This window comes from Bremia lactucae (assembly GCF_004359215.1).
Source record: "Bremia lactucae strain SF5 chromosome Unknown BlacSF5_NotPlaced_4_SHOA01000001.1_737238bp, whole genome shotgun sequence".
Taxonomy (NCBI): Eukaryota; Oomycota; class Peronosporomycetes; order Peronosporales; family Peronosporaceae; genus Bremia; species Bremia lactucae.
Window position 1 is genome coordinate 372,275 of NW_027152016.1, and position 7,820 is coordinate 380,094.

The window sequence follows — 7,820 nt, forward strand, 5'->3', positions numbered from 1 at the left end:
GCACAAGATCACAGTGTGATTACCAATCACAATGTGGAGTCAGCTGCCGGCGGCTGTGTTAATGCACAGGCAGCGCCGAAGGTCCAATACGTGGGGACCTCTTCCCTCAACGTCTTCCGAGTGTGATTGCGCTATCACAGTCGGGTCCACTACGGTCGACTCTCTACTCGACCTTGGATCATCGTGTTGTCCTTTCTGGGCAACCGGTATACTCCTTGAATGTCGCCCACTAAGCGTACATTCATGTCCCAATCCACTCGACCTTTTCGAGTGGTGGACCTTCGGCGCTGCCTGTGCATTAACACAGCCGCCGGCAGCTGACTCCACATTGTGATTGGTAATCACACTGTGATCTTGTGCGGTTGTACTAACGACCGTACCACAAGTGAGGCCATCGCACTCACTCGTAGTACATCCACACGCTTGTGGACGCTCCAAGACGTTCATCAGATGGCCATCTGATGAACAAGTGGCAGGCATCTTTACGGATCGATGCTGCCAGCTGATCCTTGGCTCGTATTTTCTGAGCCAAGGTAAACCTAGGATGACATCAAATTTGTCATCCAAATCCAGTACGATGAAATCATCATCATACTGTAAATCTCTTAACGTGTAGTGAAATTTCACTACGCGTTTCATTACTGTTATCGATGCGCCTGTCGCTAGACGCACCGTCATCCTCGTTGGAGGGATGTCGCGCTCAACATATTTGAGCCTACGACCCTCTAGTGACTGGCGACGAATAAAGTTATTCGACCCTCCGCAGTCCACTAGGGCTCTGAGTGACAAATCATTTGTCACTTTCAACCTCAAGGTGATGAGGGATACCTCATCACCAGGTGCAGAGACACATAATGATTGTGTGTTTGGAGCAACTTTAGTCAAGAGATTTGCAAATTCTCTTGAGGTTGCTGGATCAGTAGGGCGTTGCACATTCATGATGTCGATCCAAAAATGGTTCCAAGGACTAAAAGAGACATTTTTATAATTTAAATTATTATATATACACTTTACTTATGAATTTGAGATTAATTTAAGAGTTTTATACCTAAAATCAATACACTCGCTTAATTAAAGATCTAATTCAAACCTGTAATCAGTGGAGGCTAACTAGCACTTATCAGTACTTATGAAAGATACTTTGTTACACTAGTAACCCGAACAACACGATAACGGGGCATGACGGTATCAAACAAGATCAAAGTTACGTATTTTCTGTAGCGGAACTACCTCGCTCCTTAAGTCAGAGGAGGAATTATAGACTCTAAGAGTGTCTTAGTTTTATAGATTTAATGGATAGCAACTCAGGGATTCGTACAAGCTATTAGAGCTTAATGAATCCTAGTTGAAGGAATTCAAATGTTCGTAGAACCAGTGGCAACTAGTGCCCGAGAGTATATACCTTGTAAAGCTTTTATCTCTCGCAGATCAATTCGCAAGCCTTAGGAAGGTAATTGAGGCTTAGAGATCAAGTGGGGAACTGAACTTTATTTGATTATTCAAACTACAAACCTAATACTAGATAATTCAAAAATAGATTTCGGCATCAATCTGGCGGCGACCACATTTGTTACCCGGAATGAATGGTATTTTAGTAATAAATATTTTAATTAGGATAAAAGGGTATTTACCCATAAAGTAAATGTACCACAACAACGCATGGCCACACCAAAAACTAACTATAATAGGAAATAGGTATTGTTACAGTGTAAAATAATTTTGCTTTCTTCCAGGGTGTGCATCGCTACGACTCCGCCAACATCAATACTCGGTCTGTATCATGCCGCTTGCTCCACCCCCAGAACACATGAATGAGACGCATGAGGAAGCGGAGGCAATTCAAATCTTTGCTTAAAGTCACTCAACGAAGAAATTACGCACGAAGGACGATGACTAGGAAGGTGTGGCTTGCTTGCGGTCATGGTGGTGGGTATAGAAGCAAGGGCACTTGCCGTTCCCGGTCGGCTGAGTTTGGTTCGCGCCAAGCCAATATTGGCGCAAGGTAATGTTTTCGAAATTTGCTTGGCGTACTACGAATGTTTAGATTGATAAATCCGACCATCACAAAAATAAAATCCTCCAAATTATTTTGCATCGGTGTGCCAGATAAAGGAACACGCTTCCGACAGGCCAGCGATGACAGCGCCTTGTGAATATGTAAACTTTCATTTTTAAGTCGATAGACTTCATCACAAATGAGCAAATCGTAACACTCTTTTGTGGCTAAAATTTAGGAGCAGGCATTCGAAATGTTTCGTACGGGATGATCAGCACTTGAGCAGAAATACCCGGTCGTGGTCTCATACTCCATGAATGAACTATTGAATGCTTTTGATCACTGCCTCACATTTTGCTTCATACAAAGCCACCGTTTTCAGACATCCGTGCAGCCACTTGATGATTTCATCGTCCCAATTCTTCACTACTTGAGCTGACGTCGCACTTGAAATTAGTGGGCGTGCATCTTACCGACTTAATTAGGGGTGTTGGCCGGGTATGTAGGGACATCAAGTTATTTAGGGCTGTGTGGCTCTAAAACGAAAGGGGTGCGCGGCTATACCGGCTCCCTAAATATAATACGTAATAATTTCACCTAACACTTCAACTATCGAAGTGGTAATGCGATCTTCGACCCATTGGTTGATTTAAGTATTTGAATTTACCCGCAATCGCTGCTAGACGTGCGAATAGGCAGCTTTTATTACGTATGTCGTCCCGTTACTAAATTATGTTTTCTATAAGAAGGATAATTAATATTTATTTTTTACGAGAGGGAATAAATTAAAAAGCATTAATTTTGACCCAATTGTTCCAATATTATTAAATTTCGTAATATTGACATTTATTCTATTGATTTTTTAAATTAAAATAGATCAACCCCGTCAATCGTCACAAGACACGATTGTGCCGTGCGCAAGTAGGCGTCATACATAGTTTGTTACTAATATAATAAAGTTATTAGTAGATATAATATCGTTACGTAGGAACTTTTATATTACTATAGTTGTACCTTTCTCCGTTCTAAATGCCTAAGAATAAACCTTTAGTAGATAAGGCTAGTTAGCTACCTCTGCACATAGTCTACGTGAAAAAGCTAAGCCACCACACCTTCATTGTAATCAGGGTAGGTTGATTAGTCCGTTATACCTGGTAGCACTTCTAGTTCGTTCAACGGCCCACGCACGTTCCAATCAGCATGGACATGTTGGATGATAAAAGAGGGGGCTTTTAAGTCCCTTAAAAAGATTATCGCGCAACGCATAGAAGTTTTACTCATTTGAGTGACCTTAAATGGAGAGGGATCGAACGGATGAGCTTGGTCGTAGGCGGGTCAGCCGTTAGCACCATGATATTCACTCTGGGAAGAGATGAACAGCATGCGGCCACAGCCGAGTTCATTCAACACGAATTCGACAAGACTCGAGAAAAAGAAGCCTTGCTTAACCAGCAAGGTTCTGAGCACGCGGAGGTGTTGAAAGAACAGGGTGCTCAACAATTGAGATTGTTGAGACAGCAGCATGTCAATGCTGCTAACGGGCCGACGCTTCCTCGTCGACCCGAAAGCTAATTGATAAAAATCTTTAAGTTATGGTAGTCGAAGGCGACTCCCTTTTAAGATGGTTCATCGAATTAGACGACGCTATAGAAACTCGCCGTATAAGTGATGATGCGTCGAAAGTGAATTTTGGTATGTCCAACTTAGCTGGACGTGCCAAATCTTGGACCTTGGGGCTCAAGCTTCACGACCCGTTAGTCTTTAGGTCTGTATGAGGTCCTTAAGACCCGCTCAGACAAATATTTGAGCCATCACGTGCCGAATTTAGGGCTCGAGTCGACCTCCTGGATTAAAAGCAAGGCAAGCGTGACCTTCACGCTTATACTCAGCATACACAATACCTGGTCAATTGTATCGTGAGTCATCCGATTGATGAACAAACACAGGTAAATGTGTTTATTAAAGGTCTTGCAGACGGTCTTGTTAAGACTTGCCTGTTCCGGTTTGAACTAGAGTCGCTCGACCAAGCGATCTCTATAGCGGAACTGGAGAATTTCAGCCTGAGATGGGCTTTCGTACACTCTTGAGTGTATCGTTCACATAGACGTAACAAACGGGAGTCTCGAACGAGTCGGCCACACGTATGTGAAGAGTGAGAAACCTTGCTCTACAAGTAACAAAAAAATCAAAAATGCAATCGTTGTCAAAAGACAGGCCACGACGCCTATGAGTGTGGAGCCACACGCTCAGTGTCTAGAAACGGTGAGCGAAAACATCGACCTCTAGATAGGAACCGCGGAGGACGCAAATCCGACGCTGTTGGAAAATCGCAACGGCGAGGCACAAAAACGGTTGGGGTCTGTAGGTGTGGAGCGCCCTACTATTCATGCAACGTCAGAAGAATTTTCAGGCTTATCGATGGAAGTTGCTCCTCGCATACAGTACATTGTGAGTAGTTGCCCCAAGGGATGAGGCTAGTCTCATCACCTTGAAAATAGAAGTGGCAACTACGTCGGATAATTTTATTCGGCACCAATCGCTACAAGATCGCAGGCTCAAAATTATTAAGCGCTATATTTATATAACGAGGATGACAGTGCGCCTAGCAACAGGCGCATCTGTAACAGTAATGAAGCGTATAGTTGGTATTCAATACAGGTTAAAGGGTAAACAGTACGATGGTGATTTCATCGTACTGGATTTGGTGACAAATTCCGCATACGTCGCTTACGGAGTTATAGGTGACCTGGAGATGGCGACAAGGTGAGTAATCGACTGTTTTGAAGATTAATCGTTGCATTGAAGTGAGGACATCGCACTCACTCGTAAGACATCCACACGCTCGTGGATGCTCAATGATGTTCATCCGTTTGACATTTGGTAAATAAGAGACAGGCATCGTCATTATTTGATTCTGCCAGCTTATGAAATGCTCTTTTTTTAAGCCATATTAATTCTAGGATGACGTCAAATAACCACAGCGAGATCCTCTACGATCGACGATCTAGTCGCACTCTCTCTTATAAACAGGCGTTTCAAGCTTTCTTAAATTTGCTTTTGTAGCATACATCGTTGTCCACTCAACTTTTTCGAGTGGTCGAGCATCGACGCTGCCTGTGCTTGTGCACAGCCGTCTGTAACTATGTCAACGTCGCAATGGTGGACATTCGACGCTGTCTGTGCTTGTGCACAGCCGTCGGGAACAAATTACAGTGTGGTGAACATTCACACTGAGGTCTTGAGCAGTCGTGCAAATGACCCACCCACAATTGACAATGAATCTGTGTAAAGTTGCTCACCACACCTAGAGGCAATTGGGAACGATATTCTCCAAATGAAACTTGAAAGAACAAGTCCCCAGAAATCTGCAGGAATAAGTCCTCAGAACCCTATGATCAAAGGTCTCCAGGTACCTTTATATTAAGTTCCAAAGAGGAAAGTGAGACATTGAATGTCTTAGTTAGCAACGGATCAAGTGTAGGCACTTATAGATTTGACCTGACAGCGCTTCGAATTTAACCTCGTAGATATCTTAATTGCCAACGCTGGAACCGAAGCGGTTCTTACGTGAACTGCGTAGTGGCAAAGTCAAGCAGATCTAGATACTTGTCACAGATGCCAAGTACGTGACCGGTCGGTAATAGTATTCCCTGAAAGCGAACGGGTACTCAGCAGCTCATCGATGGACGAGAGTGTCCTCGATGAGAAGACTCGGATTGAACATTTCCGTCCCAATCCTGGGAGTCATTGAAAGACAAATCCTATATTTAAGGATTTGATCGAAATTAAGGATGTCTTTCCTAAATTCTATCTTGTGAGTTGTCTAGGGGGATAAAGGCACTTGACATGAAATCGACCTAAACCAGGTTCGAAACACTTTGTGGCCATTGCTTCGTGAACAAGTATTTGCGATCAACAAATTCTTTGCTAATCGCTTGGCAGCAGCTCATGTGAGAGTTTCAACCTCGTCACATAGCTCTCTGACTTTCTGTGTGCATAAAGCAACAATAGGGTGGCGGATTGTGCATATGTTCAATAAATTGAATGCTGCAACGGTACCGGCTCTAACGCCGATACCACGAAAAGACGTAATCGTTGATGGTATGTCAAATAATACTATCTTTTCGTCAATGGATCTGATGAATGGATTTTATCATCGCCTTATGCGTGTACAGGATTCCCATTTTCAGCGGTAAGCACCCCAAGCGGATTGCTAAGGGAGTGGCTAGTCATGCCACAGGGACTAAATAATGCCCTGCGACATCGAACAGATGCGTAATTAATCTGCTAGGATCGGTGCGGGATTTCAAACCTATTTATTTAATGACGTTTTGTTAATAGCGTAGCCATGATCGGAAAGTCGGACATTGAAGTACGCCGTACCCACTCCCGAAAGGCTCTTACACTTATGCGTAAGCACAAGTTGTGTGCAGATCTCAAAAAGTGTATATTCGCTGCAAGCGAAATACAACTTCTCGGATGCATCGTGTGTAAACACGGTGTACGCCCTGATCCGGAGAGAACAAGGCGATCACCGACTGGCCCACGCCAGTCGATGTAAAGGGATTTCGAAAGTTTGTTGGCTTTGCAAATATCTGCACAATTACTCCCGCAATTATGCCGAAATGACAGTACATCTTTATTCTTTGTTGAAGAATATTGTAAAGCGGTCATGGAACGCTGATTGTTAGCGTTCATTTGAGGGTTTCAAGCAAAGCTTGATGCAATCGCCAATCCTGGCGATTGTGACCATTTCCTGTGGTCTGTGACGCCAGCGATTTTGCAATCGGCTTTTCGTAAATGCAATATGACACAGACTATTCAGTGCATGACAAGGAACTCGCCGTCATCAGATATGCGCTGGCTTAGTTTAGGGTCTATCAAGTAGGAGATCGACCGTACGCGATTATCGTCAATCGCGTCAGCTTTAACCAACTGAACGTAACTATTCAGTGCATGACAAGGAATTCGTTTATTTAGTTTACGGTCTATCTCGTGGGAGGTAGACCGTTCATTGTACATACAGACCATGCATCCTTACGCACGGCCGTAAACAGTCCACACGTCTCGCAAAGAATGGCGAAATGGTTGTTTTTCTTTGCGGAGTATAACTTCTCAGTGAATTTTAAACCAAAACGACGTAATGTCGTCGCTGATGCCGTTTCTCATTTGCTGCGCAAATCAATAGTGAGCATAAGCCACTGTTGCAACAATAAGTGTTTCGTCGTCAACCGTTCTCGACAACGTTATAAGAGCATATCAAGAAGATAAGGCTCTTAAAGGGATGATGGATTACCTAAGAAATCTATTCCGACAATCCTTGAAAGGATTGTCGAAGTTGTATCGATCCTGAGCAGATCGAACAGATCGATTAATAACACGCAATGGTTTATAAGTGGCCACCGTGGACGTGAAAATACCTATCTCACGATAAGTCGCGACATCTACTGGCCACGCCAGTACAAGTTCGTCCGCAAGTACATACGTGCTTGCAAAGTTTGTAAACGGGTGAGTCTAAGTGCTTCACCCGTGCTCCGTTACAACCTCTGCCTGTTCCGGCAGAGTGTTGGCAAATTAAAAAATGGTTTTCCAGGTAGAGGGAAGAACCATATCTGCGCACTTCGTCTTCAGATTTCCAGACGTTAATACCAAGGATATTGGTTCTTGTATTTGTTGAACGTTTCAGACAAACGAATCATCTTGCTGCAGTCCCGAAGTCGATCATAGCTAAAAGCTGTGCTGGTGTCTTTGTTGACACGATATTCTGACTCCATGGGTTGCCCCGTGAGCTGGTCTCAGATCGAAACCCCAGATTTACAGCGAA